We start from the raw sequence: 27696 nt of genomic DNA, 5'->3' as shown, positions 1-27696 counted from the left end.
CTTTCAGAGATTCCACACTGGATTTTAGCTATGCTTCTTGTGAGCCATTTCATAAGCAAATGATGGGAAAACTATGGTTTTACAATCTAAGCGAAATCTAGTGATTTTGAAAAACGATGACACCAAGACTCCAAAAATTGATGCGGGGTCAGTCTCCAAGTACAGCGTATTAAGACCCAGCATACTGCTTCTTGCTGGACCCAGATTTTCCTTCCTTCCTGTTCCTGCTGAAGGGCAGAAAGAAAGTGATTTTGGCAGCTAAGTTAGAGCCATTAAATATTGTGTTTGTCACAGTAATCTTTTTTCCAACCATTTTGTTCTGGTGGTAATGTTGCTCCAGTTCCTGCATTAATCCTGCATTTTTGTTTCACATCTGGTGAGGGGACAATGAGGTAACCCTGAATAACATGCAAATACGAGTTCATATTTGCACACCACTGTCTTTTTGCCCATCAATATTCTGTAAAACAGGAAAGGATTTTTCTTTGTTAGCACATTGATCTACAAAAACCTAAGAATGGAACAATATGGTCATTATTTGGATTACACAAAGAGTTCAGAAAAATGTATGAAATTGTCCTGTTGTCTTGTGCATGCAAGATATGAACTAAATTTTGTTCTTAACTGACTGGCATTCTATGTCTTCTTTGAATGGGACTTCTAAGGGCTATTGGAAAACTACTCAAAGCCACTACAAATGCAGAAGGGACTAGACCAGCAAGTCAAGGGAAAATACAGTTTTTCTCCTTGCAGACTCACCTTTGATGTAACTATATTGGCCTAAGTCCGGCCCTGACAATTTAAAGCGTTTCTCTTGCTAAGCGGGCATGAATCCTTTGCCTCCACCTACAAAAACCACCAAGTGGCAATTGCGCTATCAGAGCTCTGGTGTTTGAGAGACTCTCAAGTACTTGCTGATGGTTATGGAGACAATAAATAAGATGAGAATTTGTTTTCCCAGTATATTTGGATTTTTTAGGGAGAACTGGTCCTCAGGAGACAGGCGTCTAGACCAGAGAAACAGCATTAAGTAGCCTACCATCTGACAAAGCAGATAGCCTCGGCATAGCCCCACTCAGGTCAGTCAGGCAAAGCTTCACAAAATCCCAATTTTGCCCCATCAGCAAGATATTATTTATGTCAAGAGACAGACAGCAGAAAGGTGGTACACAGATGGAAAATGGGTCAATCAAAGGTGAAGAGGCGCAAGAGGAAATGTTTAGCTGCTATTGCTTCTCGAAGATAAGATTATCTGAAGTCTTGCATTTTCAGTTGTTTGTAGATGCATCTTGCTATTTGGTTCAAACATTTACTAGACCCTATCAAATAATCAAGCAAGTGAGATCTATTATTGTTGTTTCCAAAGCTGATTACAGAGGACAGATATTGCTTGTTAATCTTTTCCCATTCCTTGATTATACATTTAGAATATATGCTCCTGCATCTCTTTTCAGAGCACAGATGCTAAAACCACAGGACATCATTTTAATCCTCAGGTACTGTCACAGCTATGGATCCAACTGGTTTTATTCCAGGTAAAGTGCAGCCAACTGCAATATGCCTACTTGCAAAACCGTAATTGGGGTAACCATCATCTAAGCAAATAATGTTTTAGCTGATCCATGCACAAAATAAATCCCTCTCCTTTAGATATTAAGCTTATAGTCTCTTATCGCCTTACATGATGGGAGGTAGGGGCAGTTCAGGAGTTTGTCCAGTTTTGGTAGCAGGGCACAAAATGTGGAACTTATCTGACTTGAATGGAGCCAGACTTTGACCCTGGCCAGCAGGGAGACACAGCTATTGCCAGAGTTGCAGATGACTCTATCACTTTAGCTCTGAACCCTGTAGAGAAAAAAAAAAAAAAAAAATAAAAAGCTCTTGAATTAGATAGAAAGTTTCAGCCACCAAGCTGCAGTAAGACTCAAGTGTGTTGAAACAGCCAGCTTTATCTAGTGATAGAGAACAACTCGTAAGATAGCAAACGAGGAATGCAAGCACATTTAAAGCATTTGCTTCAGTTTGGAAAGGAAAACCTAAAGTACATACTTCTCCAGTTCAAGCCTTTAAAGGAAATATTTATGGCTTATGGCTGCAAAAGGGTAGCACATTTAAAAGTATTTCTTAAAATAACAAGGGGGAAGCAGTTGTTAAATTGATTGTTCATTAATTAACAAGGCCCTGGAAATAAAAGTATTTGCTGAACAAATAATTAAAAAATATAAGCGAAACCATTTTTGGAACACAAATTATTTCTTGTTTAAAACTAGCTGGTTAAAGGGATGACAAGCTGTATTAGAGCATCCCAGCTACAACACTGCAAAATTCACGGGGAAGAGTAAAACTTTACTGCGCTGAGCTGCTGGAGGATGCACGTGTGAGCGCTCTATTTACTTTCTGCTCCCACAGGTGTTCACAGAGTATTGTCCCCACATCAGCTGGCAGAAAGGGCTGAAAGCACCCCAAACACTTCTGTGACCGTGTATTTCTGCATAAACACAAGCTGCACACGCGTGCACGCCAGGCAGGTCCGCGCCTGCCTGTGCACACAGCGGTGATCGGCACCGGTTTGATTTACCGTCACAAACCGGCCGGTGATGGTGTAGGGTGTGAGGTGTGGGTCTGGTTCCGCAGGTACCCAAACAAGGGCTCCTTTCTGAGAAGTTTTTCAGGCAGCAGAGTCGTCCGGCTGCCGCTTCAAGGGCAGCAGCCCTGTGCAAACACCCGGTTACGAACATCCCATACCCTGGGCATTAGTCACGGCACGGCGCGGGCTAACGTGCGTTCAGGCACATAGCGTAAAAGTCAACAAATACCGACAAACCCTGTCAGCTGGTCTCAAGTGAAAGTATCCCAACGGGAAGATGCATTTACCGTGGGAGAGGAAGGACTGCAGGGCGGCTGCCAATCTTCACCCGGCGGCGCTACCGGCCGTTGCCAAATTCTCCCTACGGAAAGGCTGGTCCCGAAGCCGCTCATGCCCTCCAGCTCCAACCTAGCCCTGAGTCCGCTTGGGTAGAGTTATGGGCCGCACACAGAGCATTGCCTCAAGAAAATCCCACGGGCCCAGGTCAGAGAAGAAGGGGATGTTTCGGCTCATGTTTCCCCATATTGTTCACTGTGCAGAGGCAGCATCGTACGCTTGCTCCATGCAATCACCACCTGCACCCTGAGCACTTTTTTCCTGGTTTCCTCTCAGTCCCATCGGCATTGCTCTATATCCTTTCCAAGGTGGGCCACTTAATCTTTCATGGACAATTCCACAGCCAAAAAGAAACTTGGATTTCTTATAGGGTTGATGAAGTCCCCCAGATTTACTTCTTCCTCTACTGTAAATCAACCATCCCTGAAGACCCTGGAGCAAAAAGTGCATACTCGAGAGATACGTTGCAACCTTTTATTGGTGCACGATGTTTGCTAGATAAGATTTCTCCTGAGAAATATAAAAAAGGTACAAGCTAGGAACAAAAGTTAGTTTACAAAAGACAATTTATTAAAGCAGCAAGCCATTGGAACCCTTTCACTAGCCTCCATGACTCACGTCTAAACAGGCTGATAAAATAATTCATCCTGCAGGAGAGTCATGTTTAAATACACTGCCGCTATCACACTTCCAGCCCCAGAGCAGCCAGTCCAATGGCTTTTCTCATCCCGAGAGGCACCAGCCGTCCAGACAAGGAGCAATACAAGTTCCTTCACACTTGCAGGTTTGACAGTAAGCAGGCTGACACTACAAGGCAGATGGATAAAAACAAATCAAAAGAATGCCCTTTACAGCTGCTCTAGGTGATGGCTGTGGGAGGAGGAGGAAGAGGGGAGAGGTAACTGGGCTCGCTCCTGTGTTTGCATTAGGGTGAGCCTTTTGTCTTTACACTTCACAGCTCACTGCGAGACCATTCCACTTAAATTTCGAAGGGCATCATCCAACAGATTTTAGTCAGTCATGGAGTCATTTAATCATTAGTACCAATACCACAGCTGGGAGATCTATGGCCAAAGGGCCGATGTTTTAGACACGTGTCTGATTTTTAAAAGACACAGAGATACTGCCTATTTTATCTCTTCTGATAAAAAAAAAAAAAAGGAAAAATCTTTATCTGCAGAAACAAAGCTAAAAAGACTTAAAGTTGTACCAGCACTGCTTTTACATAGTTTTAAACTATTCCTATGTTTTATTCAGGATCTGTAGAGAGACATATTTCATATAACTTTTCTGGGTATATTACTTCAGAGCAGGAGCAGGGAAGAATGATTGCATGCTCAAAAGTACCAAAATCATGTCATTTCAGCAGAACATTAATTAATTTTTTGACCCTTCAGTCTCTCTGACCCAGTTCTGAGAAGCTTATTGCTGTTGTCAGGTCAGAACTTGTTTCAAAGAGCCAAGTGTTAACTTTCCACTTACAGATTATGTTGGCAGGAGTCTATCTGCTTACATAGGGTATGTCTTTGTCCTTGACCTGCATTATTTCTATAGTTCTTTTGTGCAGAAACAAGGAATTAGCCTTCCAACACAATTTATAGATGACATTGATCAGTGGAATAAAAATCCACAGCTGATTAGTTCTGCCGCCTTTAGGAGTTAATGAGAAAATAAACCTTTCCTTTAATGAGATGGACAACATAAAAAAAGTTTTCTGGGAAATAGATAAGATGCCCTATTACAAAAACAATACATCAAGGCAAAGTGCCCAAGACCCCATGGAAATTGTAAGGCTCAATAAATAGGACGGATAATCAGAGGCCCCTGGAATTCTCCTGCGCAGCGGGTAAGCTTGTTCTCCCTTCCATAATAGACCTACACCCAAGCCTATTTTGTTAGAGAATGCTAAAACAGCATTGAAGACGGTCAAGAAAACTGCTCAGTCTTGTGGTGTGTTGTGGTAATTTAACCTTTAGCCTGTATGGAATATAATACAGGAAAACCACGTTTGTTTGTAGAGCTTACCTCTTAAATGGGAGCATCAATTGTAAATACTTGAAGGTTATCTCAAATGGCAAGAGAGATAGTGATGTAGGCACAGGTGAAGGCATATGCCAAGTACCTATATTTTTAGAGAGTACAAATACAGTTATACATTACATACAGCACAACACCAACACCAACACCACCCCCCAAAAAAACCCAGACTAAGAAGTTTGGTGCCAGTTAAGCCATTGCTTTCCAGAGGGAGCTCTCTGCATTTTCAGAAACACCAAGCTCTCTTGAGAAGTGCCTCAATTTGGATCCCAAAAACTGAGCACTTCACAAGTTACAGATGTTATTGAAACACAGACCATGTGTAACTCCACGTATTGCGTATGCTTTTTTTCCCTCTCAGGCCAAATACATTGCTGTAGACGTGTTGTCGTTAACTAAAATAGTTACAATGTGATATGTGAATTGGGAAAGTCAATTTTTTCATACAAAACATTTTCCTATTAGAGATGTATCTGTCAAAGTTATAAATACTACTCATAAGCAGTTGAAGTCACACAAATAAATACAATGGTAAGGTATGGCAAAAATACAGCATTGGTCAGTTTTGCTTGTGATTCTATATTTGGGTTTACTTATATCATTTTGCTGCATCAAGTCAAATAAAACAGTGTTGCCTTTAGGAATTTGTACCTTCTTCAAACCTGGAAGTGGAGGAACTGCTTTTCTGTGATTACTTCTGAGGGGAATCTAAAAAATTAAGATGCTGCACAGCAGTTGTGTAGCAGCGTGGTATGTCAGGGAGCACAGGCAGGGGAAAAGAGACAACGGATTTATCTGAGGTTCAGCTGTACGTCCCTCTGTACCATGACATTAGTCTTACTAAAGGATGTTATGAGCTCCTTGGATGTAGGAGTGAGACCATGCACAGATGCAAAGAAAAAGCTGTTATTCTCTTCCAAAATGGCAATCTGTCCTGTCACTACTTTGCTTTCGGCTTCCTTCTGTCCCTTCCTCCTTGCACATACATTTTTTCATTGTTAGGCTGAGTTCACTAAGAAAGTTGTGCCAAGTCAGCCCTTTCAGCTTTCATGCCTTTGGCCAAAGAGATCAGCAGATCAGTTTGCTTGTATTTTCCCCCCAGGGATTTTACTTACGATGGAGACCTAAAGGTCTCATTTCCAAGGGACATCCTCGCAAAGACAGTTGCTGCCTGACACAGCTGTTACGGGACACCAAGGAAATCACGCCGTGAAAATAATACTGCCACCGCTGGGTATACAATATATATATATCCTTCATGCGGTGTTACAAGGATGATGGAATGGCACGTGGGGGTAATTTTGAAGTCCACCTGGACTGTAAAAATGTGCCCTCTCTGGAACGTAGGGCACATCTGCATCTGTGTGCCTTGTGGCAGGGTAGGATGGGAAAGGGAGTACTGAAAACAGTAAAACAGAAAAATAATAGCCCTCTTTAAAAAAAAGACTTTAACACCCCATATGGTGGTGCATTATTACACTGCCAGCATTGGAACCCCTCTCTGCTCTGCTTGTTCTGAAGTTATCTACAGAGAGCAGGGAAAGGACTGGATTAGGTAAGTGTGGCATGCTCCATGCTGTCTGGGGAGCATTACTAATCTCCTAGTAATATCAACTGCAAGGCATCCCTCAGTGGTAGGAGGGCATGGAGCTAAAACAGGCAAAGGGAAGAAAGATCACCAGCACAAGACAGCAAAACAAGAAATGAAACAGGATCAAGAGGCAGGAAAACCAGGAAAGGAGAGAAACAGAAGATGAGAAGGCAGAGAGGGTGCAAAAATAGGCACAAGAAAACAAACACAATTTTACACCAGAGTAAAGGGCTCATGACATGTCAAAGGGCCCCCAGTTCTTTTGGCACCTTTTTGATGACAGTAGGACTAACTACTGCGTCACATCAGTGCTGAGCTGCAAATAGTCATCTCACACCGACTTTTAATCACTGACACCTCAAATTCAGAACAGCACAGCAAGAGAGCACCAAGAGGTCTGCATACCATACAGTGGCCATACAAGGACTTAATGACCTTCTTCTGGTGAATTTACAGAGCAGCTGCTCTATAAGGCCCCAGTGCTTAAGTATGAATAATGTGGTTTTAGGAATATTGCTCAGTATTGAGGAAGATTACCGTGCATGTCCTTAGACGTGAACACCAGGAGATGAAGGAGCTGTTCTGCTTGACCTTTATTGTAGAGGAGAGAGGATTTTGGAAAGAAAAGTGTGATTATGTGTATGTCCTGTTTTATAGCCTACACAATGCTTTTTCAGCTCATGCAGCTGTGTTTGACTATAGTCTGAGAGGAGCTCTCAGACTTTATTCTAGCACTTTTCATACCTAAGGGAATGTGATGTTGGCCTCCCTGGTGCAAATGCATGTCTAAAAAAGAAATTACCAAAGATTGCTTTCTCTTCCTTTTTTTCCTCCTAAGTGACACATTTAAGAAAAATATTAGGCAATACGTTTATATATGCACTTTCCCCCTGTTCTGGTTATCATCGCTTAGGATTCTGCAGAAGTAGAAATTTCTTTTGGCGATTTAGGAAAGGAGGATAAGTCTTACATGTAAAAACCAACCTGAAGAGAAAGAGTCTTTTCCCCACATATTCACTGGGGTTTTATACTTACCCTGAAAGATGTCTGCACCCCCTTAGGGCAGGAAGAAGCCAGCTTCAGGGCTTGGAGATTGTTCCTTTAGGTGGCAAGAAATAAGAAAGATTTACCTAAATGTTTATAAGTACTGTGTCACTGCTTTGTTGGAGAAATTGCAGGAAAGAAAGACATTGATGATTTTTCTATCTCTCTGTTTTACTGTGTTTCATACTATGCTAACAAATACTATGTAGGAAAACAAGCTAGGAACCTTTTAGTTTTGTGCACAGCGAAAATCCTCCTGGGACCTCCAGAAAACCAGACAAAGGGAAGTCCAAAAAGTAGCATCCATCAAAAATATATCTTGTCATGATTGGAGATTTGGAAGGATCAGTACAATCCCAAACTCAAACCCCAGAGATACAGTTCCCAAAATACTCTAACAACTTTAGTAGCAGTGTTACTAGCTGATAAAACAGGGCACTGAGGTACAAGGTCAATTGGCCATTTAGAACAGCAGAGTAGAAAGTGTGTAAACCGTTGGGAACACCATATCTTGAATTTCAATACATCAAGGATTGTGAAATCCCTGTTTGAGACATCTTAGTTGAGCCTGATTTTTGGAAAATGTTGGTCCCTGAAAATAAGTCCTTTTGAATGATTTGTAGCACAGCACTCATTTTGAGAGTCAAAGTTTCCCTTTCTGTAATCACTGTGTTTAAACTCCGTAATGTTGTAAAGACCTTCATATTTTAGTTGCAAAATAAGCACTGAATCAAGCTTTGCAGTCTCTTAGTCACAAGTTGTCTCCAATTTCCAAAAGAAATTGAAGGTAATGAAACTATTTGCAGGACGAGTTGCCGGAGAAGGTTTTAAATTAGAAGGGTCAATAACATCTTAACAATTTTTATGCTACGTTAAGCCAGAAAATTATTTCTATGCTTGTCATGCTTAACTTATAGGGAAAGCTTCAATGCATATCTGACATAACAATAGCTTTAAAGAAGCTTTAAAAATATGGGTAAAATGAAAGAGTTCATGATCAGCCATTATTATTGATCTTCCTAAATAATAAATATAAACATATATTTTCACTTCAAAACTGGTATTTTCCAAACTGATCTCCGGCACAAGTTAAACACGACAGAAACAAAAACTTTTGAAATTGCAAAAAGTTAATATAGCTACATTTTCTACCTATGGGTGTTGCTAAGGAGAGTCAAGATTTGGTCTCCGTTTGTGTGTGAAGAAAATAAGAAGTTATATCCACAAACAGGTATGGCCGTATGTTATGAATAAATACTGGCAATTGAATAGATTCACGCTCACAACTAAGAATTTCTGGTTTAAGCACCATGAGATGTACCTGAAACACAACACTACCATAAACAGCTTAGAACTGTTTGCCCTAGAGAGGAGAGAAAAGGAAGATGAGATGCCAGACGCTGATCATGTATTTTAAACCTCAAAAGACATTTAGCACCTCAGACTTCACTTTAGCCAGAATACCAGAGCTAACACCTCTGCTTTAAATGAAGATGCCTTAGTCTTTCTAACATCTCTGCCCTTTCTGGGTCACCCAAATGACTTTGTCCATAGTACCACACTGTTCGCTGAAACAGAAGAGTGATATTTTAATGACTTAGTCATCTACATGATGTGTCAGTTCCTTGTAGAAACTTCCCTGAAGAATTTCCCCAACCGAGTGTTAGTCAGAGCCGAACAAAACATTTTGTAAACAGCTATAGTCCAAGCTAAAACCTTTTTCTATTGTCAGCCATCTGGATGAAGTGAGGACCATAATATTTGCTGTCCTTGCTTGAAAAAAAAAAAAAGACAGCACAACATGTGGGCTGGCTTGTGTCAGTGCAGCTGTGTATAGGAGGGTCATGGCAAATATCACCTCCAGCCTGTTGAAAACATTGTCACTCTACATTAGGGATTGAATCTATGACTGGTGGTATCTTGCCATAACTTCACTGATTTCAACAGATGATCTATGCCATGGGGAATCTAATTTGTTGGGGTGTCATAGCCAAAAAAAAATGTTTCCTGTCCATTGTCCATGCACAAACAAAATACATAATATTAAAAATACCAACAGAAATTAAAAAGAACATATGAAATTTCACATGATCTAATTTGGATTCAATTTAGAAACAATTTTATCCTCTTCAAGGTACCTGTGGAGGATATTTTCCCTGTCTCCAAGCCCTCTGCAAATATACAGGAGCTGCCTCATCTTACTCTCAAAGTTGTATGGGTGACAGTCTTACCGTGATTGATTACCCTAGGGTCACACTTGGAACAAAAGCTATAGAAGCATTTGTTCGTTCAATGACACAAATCCACATTCTTTTCTATCTTCCTGCCCTTTAAGTGTTCTCGTTTCCTTCATTAGGAACCTTTATCTAAGATCACATCTTTCACTTTACAAAGTCGAACTGAGAGACATTTTTCCCTTCTATTATGTTAGTTATCCTTTCTCCTCTACTATTACTCAGAAAGTATATAAATAAAAATCACACTTCCCAAAGAATATACAACAAAGAAAAATAACAGACTTCTCACTTAGTCATTGAATTATTTGCCTTCTTCAAACTGTCAACAACTTCTTGATGGAAATATTCTGTAAATCATTTCTCCCTTGTTGTTATCCCAGGGAATAATTTCCCTGCTCTCTTTCACCTTAAGATACAAAGCTCCCTGGTTTGTTTAGAGGGGCTGGTTTGGTTTTGGATACTGTGCCACTGAAATACACTTATAAGTAGATGATGTGGTCAGTCCTATGAATTGAAGAAGCATGAAGTTCAGTGATTCAAAGTATTCCACCTGAGGTCAGCCAGGGCTTGCAGAGCGTCACAGGTGATTTCAGTGTGTGCCCCTGACTTGGGCCTTGGTACAGATGCATCCCTGCACTTTCAGTAGTTATGCCAAGCATTCAAGCTCAGAAATCCCTCCTTTTGCAAATATGCATGGGCAACTCCATCCATATCAGTGGAGCTTTACTCACATTTAATGAGGTTTTGAAGATCTGAATCTTCAAATGCTTTATAGGCTTCATTTCAAGAACCATCCACTTGGCTTAACTATTTAGCACTGAGCTCTTTAGTGATGACTAGATCTTCACAGATTTTCACATACTGCCATTTGTCTGCAGTTGGCTACTGTCAATAACATTCAGGATAAATCATTTGCCTATAAATATTTTTATGCCTGCTCATATCCAGGTCCTGTAGATCAGTCATTATGAGCACATTACAAATCTTTGCTTTGGGCTGGAGAAGTCTATGTCTGCCCCTGACAGTTCTTCAGGAGTACCAATCCAGAAATTTCCCTCAGATATAACCAGACAACTATTTCCCTGAAATCTGTATGAGAAAGACTCGTTGGAGATTTGTTTTATGAAAGAAGATACGCACAAACCCCCTTAGTAACAAATAGATTTTTCTGTTATTTTCTACTGAACAAAAAAAGCACATTTCCTATAATAAGGGGAAAATGCAATCTAATTTTCCTAAGTACTACTTAGTCCCTTGTTGATTTTTTCAATAGGAATGAGCAGAACAGCAGCATACAGCAGCACACACCTAACAAAGACTGCTGTAGTGCTAGGATGTCTCCCCAGCTGCTGCTTTGTTGAATCCTCGCTTTATGAGGCCTATTATCCATGCATCATACTTCTTGTTTCCTCTTCTTCACCAGCATCTTCCCTACCGCAGGTGGCCACTGCTGGCCCTGAATTGAAATTTTCTTGTGCAATAGACCCTGTAACCTCTCCTTTAAACTGCACAGCCTCCATTCAGTTCGCAATATACTAAGAAATATTGCTCTTCCTTTCAATTATTGTGCCTTCGGCATTATATCTGGTCATTATTTTTCTCCTTTTTTCTCTTTGTTACCTCTTTAAAATAAGAAAATAGTGTCTCTGATCATCGCAGACATGTAATCACAAAAATCAAAGGCAGTTCCTGTAGGCTGCAAAGATAAATTTTAGAAAATCAGAGCACCTAAATGTAGAAGTCTTGGATTAGATAGTTTTAGACATGTTTAGATAGATGCTTCTAAGCATGTGTCTTCAAATGATATAAATACAGATCTCAATAGAGCCTTCAGGCCTCATGTTTTTAGCACTAGTTCAGAACCCAGGAAGAAACAAAATGTAATATATCCTTATAATGTTAAGCATGGGAGTGGTTAAGCCCTTTAGACTGAAAACCAGAAAATGTAATGCACATTCAAGGACAGCTGTTGCTACATTTTTATCTCACGAGAACTTACCGCGTTAAGATACTACATCTAGTCCACAGGTAGAGAAAGAATGTGATCTGGCAGCTGGGCAACATTTGGCTTCAGATGAAAATTATTTTTCTTTACAGAGTTTTTTGGACCAAATCCCATTTGCTAATTAATTAGTGCAACTAAATAAGAACATGTTTGCCTTTTGCAGTTTTCTTCATTTAAATGTCTGTTACATTTTGAAAGGATGTAGGTTACAGTTACTAATTTTCTAGGTACTTAAGGAAGAACATGCAGAACGTATGTAACAACACGTACATTGACTTTTTTGGTTTGGTTTGAAATATGTCTAATCTGCTTTGTGAACTATCCGTTCTCACCATAAAAATGAATAGTAAGAAAAAATAGCAATCGCCTCTAAACCATGCTTCATATGGGACCTATCAAATTCCATCAAATAAAAGTCCAGAATTACAAGATTTTGATTAATACGGACACAAATGAGTGAAAAATTTTTTATCTGGGACCTCCATTTGCTAAATTCAGATCTGAGCAGAACAGAGCCCTGGAGTGATTACTTCAGCTGTGCTCCATCGACGCAATGCTAAACTGACTGCTTTGCAGTAGTCCAGCTATAAACCTTGCAGAGCACTTCTCGACTTACATTGACCAGCTGCAGGAAAATTTGGATGATGCAACATCTCTCTGACAGCTTCTTTTTTCCATGCTGACTATCACAAAAAAAAAAAAAAAAGTATGATGGAGGTGTCACCTTGCCCCAGCAGACTCTAATGGTTAGCCAACATCTTTGGGTCAGCAGATACGCTGCCTACCTTTCAGCTCTGGTTTTGGGAGAAGCAGATTGACTGTATGGCCACTTTCAGCAGTGGTCCTCACGAGGCCCAGAGTATCTCTGAGACTCACTGCCCACAAATGTGAATATGCACAGACTACTTGGCCCACTTGACTGGAGATAGCAGCCCACAAACCTGGTTTTGCTACCCTCTGCATAAATTCCATGCTGTAAGAATCTGAGCCCAGAAGAATCTATTTCCCTGTCCTTGTTCTTCCCCATCATCCTCCAGTTCAAGATTAGCTAATGCATTTTCCTCAGAATTGCCAAAATAAAACAGAAACATCTAAACTAAGACCAACACTTTCAAACCAGAAAGGCACACCATGAAAAGTCCAAGTGCAAAACCAAGAATATATTCACATACATTGCCTCAGTATCATGGCTGCTTTGCCAACAACAGTGTTTATTTAAGAAAGCAATTTTGACAGAACCTAGGATGCCCAGTTATGGCTGAGATCTCATTGTGCTAGGTTTTATACATGCAGGAAAAAAAAGATAATTATTTTATTCAGATGTTGCAAATCCCATACTTACACATAAATCCATGTATGAAATATAGTACAAGAAATGCTATATATGAAGACAGATTTTGTCAGACTACTGCTTTCCAAGATATATGTTAGATTAATATGTTAGACTGACATTTTAGAATGCTGAAGATCATAAGACATGTTTTATGGTGCATTAAAATCTCATAATAACAATTTCAGGGAGTTAGCATAATATATTATTCAGAGTTAAATACTGCCTTGAATGATAAGGGCTAACATGCCATCAGGCTATAACAAACTACAGCTTTGAAATATCAATTTTCATTTATCAGTAAGGTCATTTACATAGCTAAAGCAAGAACATGATGATGTATTTTTTCACTATCTAGGAGAAAAAAAATTGCATTTCTTTTCCAACATCCGGAAAATAAGAAAACAGTTCTGAGAAAGCCATTATTAAGTCATTTAACCTTTCATACAAAATAAATTGTCATGGATTTAGTTATAAAACTGAAAGTAAATACATTCTGGTTTCTTATATTGAATGTAAGTAAACTTATTTAAACCCTAGGGGAAATACTGTATTCAAGCACAAATGTATTCCTCTAACTGGGGTTTTGACAAATTGCATCTATTTATCTGATACTTCTGTAAGTGACACAGAAAAGCCATGCAACCTTGCAGCACTCCTCTACAACTTCACCCCAAAGAGGAATTCATCAGCATGAGTTACTCAGAGCCGCACATTGCCCTTAATCCACATACGAAATACTGTATTTTAAGGCCTTTAAGCTGATAAAAGGGTATGCTCATACAGTTAATGGGGTGGAAAAGAGGGCAGCTGATATAAGAGACCGTGAAAGGGGCACTAGATTAAAAAGTACCTTTATCCTCAAATGTCACTCTAACCTCCTCCACCCTCACGTCCATGGAGAGCCACAGGAATCACCACTGTTGCGTCCACCACTCCGGAGAGCTTCAGGCTACCTTCGTCTGATTTGACGGCCGAAATTTCAGTGTGCGGTAGCCCTTCCTTCAAAAAACACATGGCCAGGCAAGGCGACAGGCCACCAGGAATGTGTCCGGGCTGCCACGTGCATGTGTGCCATGGGCATCCCAGAGCTCCGGTCACCCCATTTCCCATGCCGCTGACGTCTTTTTATTTGGCAAAGAACTTTTGGCGTGTAGCAGCTTGTGAACATGCAATTCCTCCTCTGCCTTCAGCGCAGATACACGGTGAGGACACCGAAGCCTCTGGACATGAGCCACAGCCCAGAAAAGGCACACGGACTTGCACACGGGTGCTAAAGCCATCGCTATGGGAATGCAGGGTGCCGAGGATAAGTCTGGTACAAGGAGGTTTAGCTTCGCCTCCCACAACGTGCTGAGAGAGACACAGACCGCTAGTCCAGGAACATACATTATTATTTTTCCCAGAAAAGGTCAGAAATTCCTCTCCACCTGGCTGTTACGCGCTATGGTGGTCAAGGGGATAGTCAGCAGAGGTGCTCCTGGAAACTCTGCTGTAGAAGCTACGGAGAAACCCCTCCTGGGCACGACAGGTCTGCACCCTCAGAGGAAGGGGAGTGATGAGGCTTCCTACCCACAGCAGCACTTGACCCACATCAGACCAGTGAATCTGAGCCACTTGTGCCTGGATGGGAACTAGCGCAAACAGCCCTTTATCCGCTGTCCTCTCTGACATCTTCTGCATTGGGACTAAACTGTTATTTACACTATAATCTTTAATGGTAACAGCAGGCAGATCAGATTTAAAGCAGTCATTTAAATGGGTTCCAGGGCTTTCTGCTTTGGAGTTTGCTGTAAAATCTCACCCATTTTGTCAATCTCTCTGCTGAAGTGTGCACCTGAAAAAGAACATCGTGCTATCCTGTTCAGCTCGCCATACGAGGAGTTCAATGCGTGTCACAGTCAGTGTTGATTTTGTAATGTAACTTTACAAAGCTCTCAACTCACAGGAAGCAGTCTACTGTGTGTGCACAAAGTTCAGTCATTTAAATAAACAGGCCACTCAAGTCACAGCGGCAGCCCAGAACGCAGCAGAGCCTCCATCCTGATTTTCGATAGCATGCTAGCTTAAGTTTGGCAGCAAAGATAGGTATATTTTGCACCAAGTCTAATTTAATTCTACTCTTGCCAGCTATTGTTCTTTATCCACAACATCCACTGTTACCACCAAAGCTTCCTCTGCACCAAGGTTTCCTTGGAATTTCTCCTCTTTCGGTCATGAACAGGAGCAGTCCTCTGCTCTTTTTTCTTTTCTTTTCTTTTCTTTTTTCTTTTCTTTTCTTTCCTTTCCTTTTCTTTCCTTTTCCTTTCATGCAGCTGTGATATAAAAGAGAGAGCAAGGGCAGATTTAATATTTCAAATAAAAGATAATGCTAGGCTTTTCTTACGTATTTTATCTCAAAGTGTAATTGCATGTGCCAGTCACTGTTCACATGCCTCTGTGGAGGTAACAAACAGGCCTGCAACAGTAGAGCAAGTTTAAATTAGTATTTAAAAGACATTTTCTTTCTGTACCTTTAAACCTTTAACCTTTTCTGTTTTCCCCTTCCCTCATTCCCCTCATACAGACTAACATTGCTGTTCCTTTTTTTTTTTTTTTGTCACTGGCTCTATTAGCAATGTAGCAGAATGAGACAGTGATGGGCCTGTATAGAATAAAAGGATGTTGTCAGGCTGGTGTCAGGTCAGATTGGACTTAGAGGAAAGAATCAAACGGTCTTCTTTCAAAATGATTGATGCCTTCTCCAGCTTTAGCTTAATAATTTTGTGCATTCTTATCAACAGCTTTGGGACCGCTGCAATGAAATTTCCAGCACTGCTCTTGTCATCCCTGCTGAAGTGGATTGTCAAGATTTTCATTTGGCTTAGGCTAGTGCAGGGAACCGAGATTAAAATCCCTATAGTCAGCTCCTGTAAATTCCCTTCAGTGTTGCCAGCCTATGGGTAAAATAAACTGGGAATGGGCAAAGGTAACATCACTATTCTGAATTTACCTCTGGGTAAAAATTAATATCCCTGCTTTTAAAATACAAGGATAAGACTCAAATCCACATTTAGTTAAGTGAATGTCCTGATTTTCAATAGTGCTAAGAATTACTAGGTGTGCAGTACAGTGAGGGAGAAAAGGAAAGAAAAAAACAGACACTGAGGTGCAGGATTAGGAGCCAAATTTTTGCCAGCATGGTCAGGTCGGAGCTCCACCCCCGCGCTGGGGCAGCCCTTGATATGAGCACCCGAAAAGTGACATCACGCCGTAGGTTTTGATTCCACCACATTTGTTTTCAGACTCATTTGTCAACAACAAAAGAACAAAGTTCAAGCAAAATGCTAGGGTGTCATTTCTTACCAATAATGAACAAGACGAAAGACACCTCCTGCAGATTAATGATTGGTTGGAACCAGTTAATCACCTCAAGCCATTAACCCTAACTGTTATTAAGCTCTAGAATCTAAACCAAGTCCTCAATCATTGTGGCTGCTATTCACCCTTCCTATTTACAGACCCATCCCCCAATCTCTCCCCTGACTCCCACTCCAAAAAACAGCTCAAAATTGCATGTGGGAATTTGTGTTACATGTCTGTAGAGAGATAGAAGCCAGCTATGGAGACAACAAAGTGGTCCGTTTCTCACCTATTTCAGAGCAATATTCTTTTCACATCACATACATGTCAGCACAAGGTATTTGTGGGCATTGAAAACCTGACACATTAGTTAATCAGGGCTCACTGATCTTTCCACAGGGTAATTTAGTTTATAACGTAGCAGGAAACAAGAGGAAAAGAGCAGGGAGAAAGGAGCTGGGGGAAGGGAGGCAGAAAAGGGGTCAAAAAAAAAAACCTGCGGGAGATAAATCTGACCATTCAGCATTCTGAAGAGGAACCTATTCATAAAGTTCATTCTTGATGTATTCTGATAGGCTTTTGTTTCAGTTTATTTTATAACCCTATTGTACAGTAGGCAGCCCGTTGTTTGCTCTAATAATCTGTTTCCATGACCTTCACCTTTATTGATTTGGCTTCTTCCTAAGTTTAATGCAGTCTCTGAGATTAAAGCCATTTTTCTCCAGGACGAGTTGATTAACAGTAGATTTGCTTTAAGAAGTAGAAATCATTTTGATTAGTAAAAAATGTTTTTTAGCACAGAAGGTATGTTTTAAGTAAATAAAATCTCTTTACAGATATAAGCAATGGAAGGGGGATTCTAGCTCATAAACAAAGTCAGCGGGTTTTTTTTTTTTAAGTCTGAAAAAGTGAGTGAAATAAATAAAAGCAGCATTGCTTATAGTTTATTTATGAGTGCTATCAAATACTGCAGATTTGAAGAATAAGGTACGCAGGATTTTATTCTCCCCTCCCAGATGTTATTTTAATCAGGCTTATAGTTTCAATAGGTAGAGAATCATACAACTGAAGCAATTTTCCCCAACAGATACAGTAATATAACTCAGTATTTTGCAAGTGTAGCAGTTGAGATTATAAATCAAAGACAGAATTTACTGCAAGAATATAATAAGCCAAATCCCATTTTCCTCAACAATTTATAGTTCTGATTTGATTATACAGCTTATTTGCTTGGCTTTATTACTGCATTAAACTCCCTGCTCCTTGGTGATACTTCGTTCCCTAAAGTCTACCGTCAACCTTCAGTCACACGTTTTGATAAGAAAAGCACCCAGCTGCTTCTTGCACACAGTATATTAAACACTGCAGACTGCCTTTCCATAGTCACACATGTATGGATTTGATTCTGCAGCCCCTTTGCCTCACTTGAAACCGTAATGAATTACCAGAGATAAACAGACTGAACCAAACCCACTGCAGTAAATGGAAAATCGTCTGTTGACCTCGCAGGGCTTTGAACCATTCCTCCCCTGACAGCAGACATTCATTTCCTGTTCCCAGCCTCTGCCAGGGTAATAATAAATGTATTACCCAGCTCAGCATATCTAGCACTTGGTAGCAAAACCAACCAGAGAGAACATGCAGCAAAATTAATATACCTAATTTTTTCTGTACCCTACATAAAATCCAGAAGGAAAAAAAAATCGTAGAATTACCCTCATCCGAAAAAAGAATTGAAAAAGAAACTCCACATAAATCTTCACTGACAATTTTTCTCAAATGCTTTCTTGCTATTATTTTTTCCTTTACCACAATATAATTTCTGTTTAAAAAAAAAAACTCTTATGAATTAATGATACATTTATCTTCTAAATATTTGAACCACATATTGCTTTCTGTTAAAATGGTACAGATTTACTGGAAGAGAAACCAAACAGCAGCTACAGAACCACCACTTCCTGTTGATAACAAAACCTGAGCTCTGCACGCTCACAAATTAGCATCTGTTGGCTGGAGGTTCCCCTATAGTGCTTCAGCTGTGTTTTCCCTAGCTATTGTTTTGTTTTCGTCCCTGGGAGTTTTCTAAAATTCTTCCGAAACTGAACAATTAGGGAAAAAAAAATATTGAATGTTACTATGGAAACCAAAAAAAAAAAAAAAGAAAAACACTTTAAGCAGACCGATGACTCGGGGCAACAGCTTCTCAACGGAGACCAGCGCACTGGCGCTTTGTCCACGAATAGAGCAATCTGGGGGCCTATTTAAAGGTGTTGAACTGAGGGAATATATTAATAACGCCCTCTTTTATTTAGAATAGAGTATTTTTCTCTACTGAGCAGCTGTACTGCATTATGTGTACCATTAATCAACACATGTATCTTTGCATAATATATGTCCTCCGCAGAAACTATTTTAAGATAACGTTAAGGTCAAACGATTACATGCTCAAAAATTAAAGCCAAAACTAAAAAAACAACAACAGAAAATCAATTACAATTGTATATAGGCTTTTTCACCCCTCACACACAAAAATAAAAGACTCTTTAATTACTGACTCAAATGCCATTTCTTATACTCAACAGCAGAAGGGACCTTCTGGGTTAATGAGACCGATCCTCAGCTATTTCAGGCAACCACACTGCATGAACCCCGACGTGAAAATACCAGACTCCTTAAGACAGCTATGACTTTTGCAATTATAACTCCTGTTAAGAAGCTGTCCCAGAACTTTACTCCTGTGATGTCTCAAAACCATCCTCTCATTTTCATTCAAGTTTATTTGTTGCCAGATCATATCTTTTTTTTTTTTTTTTTTTCCAGAGCAAGCACTGTCCTTTACCTTAAACAACTCCTCTCCCTCTTTGGTGTCTAAAATGCCTTCACACATTCACACAGAACAATATTTTCCCCGGTCAGTCTTTGTTCCATGAATCTAAACAGTTTGGTTTGCTCATCTTTATTTCTAAGATGTACTCCCCTTTCATTTATAGTCCTGTAGACAACAATGCTGTAGTCCTCTTCAGTTGTTCCCATGTAATTTCATTCTCACTGAGCAGCAACAAACTCCAGATGTGGTTTTACCTGGACCTTGTTTGATGGGATTAATGCTTCTTTACCGTCACTGGGAATCGCTCCCCTGATACATCGTGGAAAACATCACCATACTATCCTTCTCTTAGGCTGTGTATCAATTCATGTGTGTGTGAAAAAACCATGCTAAACTATGCTGAAAAAGAATATTACAGTATTTCATTTTTTCATGGAAATTAGGACTAAGAGAGACCTCTAAATTACCTAGGTTTTGTCTCTTTCCTTTGCAAGGCAGTATATTTCATCAAAATATCTCTACCAAGTCCAATGACTTTTGTGAAACCCAACGTTTATCAGTCATCAAAAGACCTTATTTAACCTAAAGTAAGGAACACAAAAGAGAAGGCATTTCTTTATTTAACATGATGGTCACATTGTGGAGCCCTTCAAAGTATAAAACAACAAATCTAAGAAACAAATCAAAGAAAAATGTTTGATCCTAATTTTTATATGCTTGGTTCACTATATATTCCCTATGCAATACTCATGTCCATAAGTGACGGATGAGGTAGTTATTCACAAACTGTCCAGTCCATAGCAAAATACCTGAGAAATAAGGGGACTGAGGCAGAAGACAAAAAGAGGGTCTTTTGATCGTAAGAACTCAGTAGAAGGGTTGGTGGCAGTTTTTTTAATAGTTGAACTGTCTCCATCATCTTACTTGCAAAGAAAGCAAGCACATAAAGCCTTGGGAATAATGGTCTATAAACAGCTTGCTTTAAAAGTAATTGACAACTTCAATTGCTATGATACTTCAATCTCAGGGGAAAGAAGCTGAAATTCTTGCAGCGTAGTGTTGAAAGCCCTTTTTCCTTGTTGACTACAGGAGTCAAAAGTATTTTATCCTGGTGTTGCATGTAAATATATGTAAGTATAAAGCAGGAGCAGAACAAAATAAAAAGGTGGGGTTTAGAAACCAGGAGTAGGTTTGATACAGTTTTCACCACAAAAGCAAATTCTTTAAATCAAGTGTACATTTACATTCCTGCAAACATAAACACTTTGATATAGCGTTGATATGGAGTTAGTCTATGAACGTGGTCAGCATTTTTGCAGATACATTTCTCTTTCGGTGCTGCAGTTTCAGAGTTGTGCAAAAGCTACGGGATAAAGTATGGTCATTGACTACCCTTCAGTTTAAAAACACAGATCAGTAGCTCAATGTCACCTTGAAATAACACAGGGCTATGTGGGATAATGGATCTGTATATTTGCAGTTTAGAGTTCATGTAAGTGTGAAACTAATGGCATTAGCGAAAGCCAGGCAAAGCATCAGCAAGCAAGTTGTAAGCTTAAGCTTTCCTCGCCTCGGTCGGGGTCTATTTCACCCCAATTACAGCAGGCCAGGGCAGAGGCTGCCAGATGTGTCGCTGCTGTGAGAAGAGTTTCTGATGCTCAACAAAGGGCCAAAGATGAGACCAAACTCATTGCCTCTTGTTGTCTCAAGTAGGATTTGAGTACAGGTGTCTAGAGGGGAAACGTAAATGAATAACGGCAAAGCATTTCTCAGCTATAGGAAGTAAAAGGATTCATCCATAGCTCAAAAAATACAAACAACTACTGCACCTTTGTATCCCACCACTATGACGTGATTAAACAAATATAATAATATTGTTTTAAAAAATCAGTGTCCTAACTATAAAACACAACATTACAAATGAATGAAAAATGCAAATAGCAGTTCAAAGATGCAGAGTAAGATGGATCCAGTACCAGATCAAATGAAGAGATGTCAGCAGAGCTGAACACACGCCAGCAGAAGAGTTAACACATGAATACCACAGTAAGGCATAGCTTATGACTGATGGTGTAAATGCCAAGGAGCCCCTGTGCCAGCCTCACCTGTGAAAGCCATTGTGACAACAAATGAAGAACCGACGGCAACGTCATGACGAACGACATACGTGCACACCAGCTCTCAGCAGTTCCCCCGGACCAGTGTGCGCTTCTGCCAGCAGATTGCTCTGTGCACAGAGGAGCAGACGTGTTGAAATTCTGTACAGACACCCATCATACTGACTAAACAATAAGGCCCTAAAGATGTATTTTAAAAGGTACCTCAGTGACTTTGCTACCTGTTTCTGAATTTTAGAGCTTCTAGAGCACCTAACTCTTAGGCTCCTACTCCAGCCTACAATTAGGAAGAAAAAAAAGACCTATTGCAATGCTTTGTGATTACTTCTATGCACTGTTATAAAGAAGAGCTGACGTTCTAAGGCTGAACTAGACTGCTTTTTCGAAAATTCAAGGACTTCAATTTGCCACCCAAAACCCACCTAAAGCTACAAATAATTTCTGGTTGTTTGGGTAATTACTGTTTGGAATACGCAAGGTTGTAAAATTCTTCCACATCTACCTAGGGAGACAATTAAAAGAAAGGTAACTTGATTATTTTGTTTTCTACTGTCATCTGTTAACATGCCTTGAACCAATTCATATCACATACAGAATAGTCCTAGGGCTGCATCCATATTACCCTGAAATGGAATGCAGTCTTGGTTATATTTGCCATATACTTGTTTGTATTACAGTATTTATCACAAGAGCAGGATTTTAATGTCAACTCAGACCTGCTTAATCTGTGCCTAGCTTATCCATATGTCTGGCTAGTTGAGAGACTTAAGTGGTAACTAATCTAAACAACATATGTAGCACCAATTTACTCATCTAATTTTATGTTAATTCAAGTGAAAAATGACCTTAGCAAGTGTGTCAGATGAAGCAGGTCTGATTAGTATTCTGTAAAATCTAGAAATAAGTTGTCTTAATTTAAACACTGGTCTAATTTGTTGGTTCTTCTTATTGTTTTATACTTAGAGACTCCATCCAGGGTAGAAGAAAAGGAACATATGGACAATCAAAGCACAGAAAGCTGAAAAGGCCTGGGTTTATATACATATATTTTTATATATATATTCTCCTACTGGGTGATGGAAAAAGCACAAATTAAATTACATAAGTGATACAATTCTGCAACTTCATCATTTGTTTATAATAATGCAGAAGGCTTTGCTGAACATGAAAAAAGAAACCCTAAGTCGATCATAGAAGTATACTGAGCGAGGAAATGCTCTTGATCAGAGGAATGGCACACACTGAGACCGTTTCCTGCTGCAGCGTGTGCTGCTAAGCACTAATCTATTCCCATGGAGATGAAAACTGAGGATGAAGGGCAAAGCCAGTCCTGCCTAGATTTTGACCTATGGCTCTAGGGAGATTAGTAATTTTAAACAGGAAAAGCACCCACACAATACTACTATTCAGTATCTTTTTTTCTGTGTTTATGTGCAAAACCTTCCCCCCCACCCCCCAATAAGACGCTTATTCAACACTTTACCCCAGAAATTTTCCCTCTTTCCCCACTCCTATCCTTTGTACATACTTCACTTTCCTGGTCCACAGGCTTATCCAGCCTAGGTATAAATCAGGTTTCTGAGGGTGATATGTCTTGTGTCTATGGGGAAACATTCTCGTCTTTCAAAACTCAAAGAGCGTCTTGCTATGTAAGCGCAGTATTTGGAGTACGTACTTAAAATTGTATTTAATCTGTTTATACCCACATCATGAGACAGTTAACTCTTATTCCTACTACTCAATTTTCTTATACCCACTCTACACTACATCAACCCTATTGTGTAAGACCTAGGTGGGAACAGAGAGGAGGACTCAAGTGTTTGCTGCATCTTTCAGGTTATACAGCTCTATAACTGATTTTTGTGATGCACAGACAGGCATGTCCTCTCTACCACTTCACATACAGTCCTCTCCTTCCCCATCCAGTCTTTCTTGACAAAAAAAAAATGGCTCCAGCAACTGAGCTAGGGAGGAATATGGGCCTGTTGCTCTAATAAGGCAGTGGACCTACTTACATTTGATGTGATGAACCTCAGTTTACCTGGACGCACAAACATTAGCTGGAGCGCTAACCTTAAGTGCCACCCAAAACCCATCACTGCCAAGGTCCTTTATCAGCAGAGGCAGAACCAGACGAGTGCTTCCACCGCTTCTTCTGACTTGTTACTGAGTCTGGAAACACGGGCCAGCTGGACATACCAGTGCCCTGCAAAATGTCATACAGGTCAGCTGCTCCAGTTCAGGCTTGCTGGAGCCTGTGTCCAAACCGCGGTGATGTTATTCGTCCTTCTGGAGGCTCATGGGGATGTTTTGGGGAGCTTGTAGCTACCTGGTGGAAAACGCCCAAGTCATGACACAGTACAACTCTCCCTCAACGAGAACGTCAGTTGCCCACAGCCCTATCTGCCAAATTCTTGTCGTCCGCCAAAGGTGCAAGCTGCTGCTAAGGACCAGGGCAGGGAATAAATGCAAAGCTGTTCCAGGCAAAGCCACAACAGATTAGGGTGAGCTACGGAAGAATGTTTTCTAATGGAAATCCCTCATATTTTTAACCCTCCATTCTTGCAAATACCTTCTTCATTTTGCCTTAAGCTTTCGGGAAAAAATAGGATCAGATCTGTGAAATTCAGAGATTTTGTTGGTTAGCTAGAAGTGAAGGATAAGCCAAAATCAGGCATGAAATTGAAGACTGTACTCTCAGTGATAAGGAAATAAGCTGTCAGAGGCCTTGGACTGAATACTTGACCTAGCAGCCTTTCCATCTCTAATTTCATTGATTAAAGTGATCATTAGCAATTTTCTTGATTATGCACAATATTTCTGGTTTTCTATAGTCCTTGCTTTGTCCCCATCAAGTTCCTGCAGATCAATTTCATCTTTCCTTAATTTATTGCTAGGTTTAAATATAAGAGATTAAAGAGATAATTAACTTCATTGCATGTCTGTAGAGCACCAGCCTCCAAATTTGCCTTCAATCCACATGAAACTAACTGTAATTTTTTGTAACGTCTCCAACTTCACCTCCACCAATTTTTTCATTCAACAACGCAGCATTTGAAAAGACACATTAATATAAGTAACGTTATTGGCAAATGCAGAGGACGAGCGAACTGATCCTGCTAGAGTTTTCTGACCTCGGTAGCCTAAAAGAGGCCTGAAAGAGAGGTGTACAGCTCATAAATGTCATTTTTACAGTTACTGGTCAGGGAAGACAAGGGCTGAACAACCATGGCTATCGAGACCCGGGAAGATGGTGAGGTGCAGAGATCCCCAAGCCAACACTGACCTGAGCCCCTGGGCTTCTGCACAGTGGCCACTGATAGTCAAAGCTATTATTCTTCCTACAAGCCTCAAGCCAACGCTGCACTGCCTCCGTTGCAGGGGTCTCTCCAGGCCTCTGCTTCTGCAGCGTGGTCTCCTCCAAATTTGCAAGGACAGGTAGGACAGAGGGCAGGAGGGAAGGGCAACTAAACTCACCTGAAAACTGGAGCTGAGCATGAAGGAGCAGTCTTTGCTGGAGAACAGATAAAAGAGATAGCATTCTTTTTAATAAATAAGTAAATAAAACTAATAAATTAACACATAGCGTGGGGAAGTTTGCTGTACCCAGTTTATAAATATCCAGACTTTTGCACCAAGGCCATCCTTTGTTAGCCTTTGTATTTGCTTAGACAAAATAATGGGACTTCTTCTGACCCACCTACTCAATTAAACTTAATTTTAGATATATTTTAGAACTGGATGCATTTTAGTCCTCAAAATCCCCACAGTTGGTATACAGCATGGATCCCATGTGCCATGCTTGTTTTACTAGAACAGTTGGTCTGCTATATAGGGATATTTTCTCAAAGGTGGACGCTAGTGCTGAGCCACATTGTTCTTATAATTAAACAAGGTATAAATTAAATCACTGTGTGGTCATCTCCCCATGAGATAAAATCCATTAACAGCCCTCTACCCACAGTTTAGAAAACGGTAAACTGGCACCCAAAATCAATGCATGTATCCTGCTACAAAGATCATTCTTTACCTACATTTCTCCATTCTACCCACAGATTTACCTCTACTTTTAGGTGGGATTCCACCTTATTACATTTTACTTTTCTTAGCACAGTGATAAGTGTCAATGTTAAGATACGGGGATTTCCCACATACAAATCAAAAGCAACATTAAAATCCCTAGGGAATTTCAGGGTCGCTGCCACTTTACCATCTTTCAGGCTAAAATTCTGCGTGGACTAGGGATTTTTGGAAAATATGAATTTAGGAATAAATCTGAGATTATTACTGTCACATAGGATGTAAATGATTTACAATGCATGCTAAAATGTAATCAGCATTTGGATTTGCATGATCTCCAAGGCCAGGCCATTCCATAGCAAACCTTTCTTTCTCCACCCCCTTCTTCTCCCAAACAGATAAGTCTTTATATTTGGGATTTGTAACCTCCACAGCTGCCACAGAAATTTGGTCTTTTATGTAGGTAAGACTTGATCCATTAATTGCTTTTTAAGCTAGGACAAGAGCTGTAAACTGGCATCAACAGCTGACCTGAGTAGCGGGAAGACTTCTCTAAAGACCTGTTGCGTTCACACTGGGCTGAGCCATCGGACGCATGGCGTCAGCCTTCTGCCTCACATTTTTTGCTCAGCTTTGGTGATTCCTTTGGTCCTTTGGAAGGTTGTATTCACGGATGGATATAATGATGCCTTAAATGGATGTTTCCTAGACTTCTGTTCACTCCTACCTCGCCATTTAGAAAACAACATTAGCTGTTCATCCCAATTTCATCAGCAGATAAACACAACTCCCTCATCTTCCCAAGACTTTGTCAAGTGTTGACAAATAGGTATATACCTTCAATGGAGAGGCTGAGATGATATTCAACCAACTTTTTATTTCAGTTCACCAACCAGCATCACTTCAGTTTTGCCCAGCTATTTCTCATCCAAAACCTGCATAATCATGTTCATCCTGCCATTTTTCTGATGTGAAGACATTGGTTTTAGCAAAATGCTTTCCCCATTCTCTTGACAGCTAAGCCTGTAACATGACATCGTTTCCTCCTGGATCATAAACAAAGAGCATATTTTATCCTATGACCTCCTCATTTATCCTATGACATCCTCATATCCTATGACCTCCTCATTTTTGATCTGAACTTTTAGTTGATATTTTGAGCAATATTATTAAAATATTAAACATCACAATGAAGGGAGTGACTTCCCTTTCCATGGTATTGCTCCCCTCTGAATACTGCTATGTACTGCAGCGGAAAAGAATTACTTGTCCTTGGGCCACCCTAAGATACAATGTCAGTAGGCAAGTAAGCGACATGAAATTTAATACAAAGGTTTGAAAGTGTTTCTGGGTAAATATTTTGCTTTTAAAATGTGCCAGATTGCACCAGCTGTCAGGAACTTCAAAATCATTTTCTAAGGAAGAATCTCCTAGCCTCTCTAGTTCTTCACAGACCATCTGACATAGCAAAACTTGACACTGTACTGTTCCACCAATACATTAGGTTCAATTTTCAGGACCAAAGCATGTCTTTCCAGAAAAATCTACATTTTGAAATGCTTTTAGCAGAGTGGTATCACCCTGTAGAGCAGATGTGAACATGAGAAAGATTTTGCTTAACTGAAGATTCCTCTCCCTCCTCTTTTTGCAAGTGTAAGGCCTGGGGGGTACAGAACACATTAAGGACCTTGAACTGCAGAAACGTCTGCCTGTGCTGATGCGTAAAGATCCTAAACACTTCAAGACTGGGATCTCAGAAAAACACCTTTAGGGGAATCCTTTATTAACTTAGTGTGTCAGTATTTTCTACTTGATCTGCAGTTCTTTGTACTTTTTTTTTTTTCTCTGTTGTTAATAATGAAGAGAAATACAGCAGATAATAAGGAGAATGGATGCTGGTAATACAATAAAGACAAAACTAGAAATGCTGCAAGAATGGCAGCTATAGCAAGGATTTTTTTAATGTAATTACCATGCTATAATTGCCTATTCACCATTTTTTTTTAACCCGGTCTTAAAAAGCACTAAAAAATTCCATCCATTCCATCATAAAGCAGAAACCAGATATGAGAAAGTAAATGAAAATGAAAAAGTAGCTTGCCGCTCTTGAGTTAAACTCTCATAGAAATAAATAGGTGTATTCTCAGGTTCAACAAAGAGGAAGATAATGGGCAAGGGAAAAACCATTCTTTTTCATTGTGCTTCTTGGCATCAAAGCCTAAG

At 40.0% G+C, this 27696-nt stretch overlaps 2 long non-coding RNA genes across 2 annotated transcripts; both read right to left on the bottom strand.

Moving 5' to 3' along the window:
• Positions 1 to 1596: 1596 nt before the first annotated feature.
• On the bottom strand, positions 1597 to 7655 carry LOC128135578 (uncharacterized). Its single transcript, XR_008233143.1, has 3 exons — positions 7587 to 7655; positions 4949 to 5045; positions 1597 to 1845 (listed from the first exon to the last, which is right to left on the bottom strand). It is a non-coding gene; the product is annotated as an uncharacterized LOC128135578 (long non-coding RNA).
• Positions 7656 to 22993: 15338 nt separating this feature from the next.
• LOC128135698 (uncharacterized) lies at positions 22994 to 26507 on the bottom strand. The gene is made up of 3 exons (XR_008233211.1): positions 26311 to 26507; positions 24931 to 24967; positions 22994 to 23659 (listed from the first exon to the last, which is right to left on the bottom strand). It is a non-coding gene; the product is annotated as an uncharacterized LOC128135698 (long non-coding RNA).
• Between the last annotated feature and the right edge of the window lie 1189 nt (positions 26508 to 27696).

The sequence above is a fragment of the Harpia harpyja genome, chromosome 23 (genome assembly GCF_026419915.1).
Source record: "Harpia harpyja isolate bHarHar1 chromosome 23, bHarHar1 primary haplotype, whole genome shotgun sequence".
NCBI classification, from domain to species: domain Eukaryota; kingdom Metazoa; phylum Chordata; class Aves; order Accipitriformes; family Accipitridae; genus Harpia; species Harpia harpyja.
This window is presented reverse-complemented; position numbering and strand designations above follow the sequence as displayed.